Source organism: Nerophis lumbriciformis, linkage group LG19 (genome assembly GCF_033978685.3).
Source record: "Nerophis lumbriciformis linkage group LG19, RoL_Nlum_v2.1, whole genome shotgun sequence".
Taxonomy (NCBI): domain Eukaryota; kingdom Metazoa; phylum Chordata; class Actinopteri; order Syngnathiformes; family Syngnathidae; genus Nerophis; species Nerophis lumbriciformis.
In genome coordinates, this window is record NC_084566.2 from 33,551,625 (window position 1) to 33,552,400 (window position 776).

The window sequence follows — 776 nt, forward strand, 5'->3', positions numbered from 1 at the left end:
CACAATCCCAATCAAGAGGAGACAAACATTACAGGGAGACAGAACAGGATCGCTGACGGGTCTGCCAACTTCCGGCGCGGCGCCCCTTACAAAAAAGGTGAGAAACAGGTAAACGCGGGGGGGGTGAGAAAAAAAATGTTCAGTCAAAGCCTGGGTCTTTGGAAAGGGGGTCCAGACTGAGGCCAAGGAAGAAAAAAAACTCATAGCCATAGCACACATAAACATGTGTGTAAGAGGGAAACATCAAGCATCAAAGAACACAAGGGACCTTAAAGGCATTAAAAAGAGCAGAGCTGATGCAGCCAGCCATTTCTACATACAGCTACAAAAGTAAAACAACAACAAAAATATATACACTGTGGTGACTTCTGCGGTGTTCCACGCCATCGTCTGCTGGGGTGGGGGAAGCATGGCCAGAGACAGGAGCAGACCCAACAAAGCAGCCACCCTCAGCCGCCCACTAACTCTCGGCCAGTGTCCAGTCCGCATGGATGAGCGAGGATGCGTCTAAGGCAGTGGTTCTTAACCTGGGTTCGGTGAGTCAGGCTCAGGGGTTCGGCGGAGGTCAAGACACACCCGACTCATCGTGTAAATAAAAACTTCTCCCTATCGGGCGTATTACGGATACGGCAACAGCAGAAGTCACACTGATTTGGGTAATTTGTTGTGAGTTCATGCACTGTGTTGGTTTTGTTCTTTGAACAAGGTGATGTTCATGCACGGTTCAGTTTGTGCACCAGTAATAAAACATGGTAACACTTTAGTATGGGGAACAT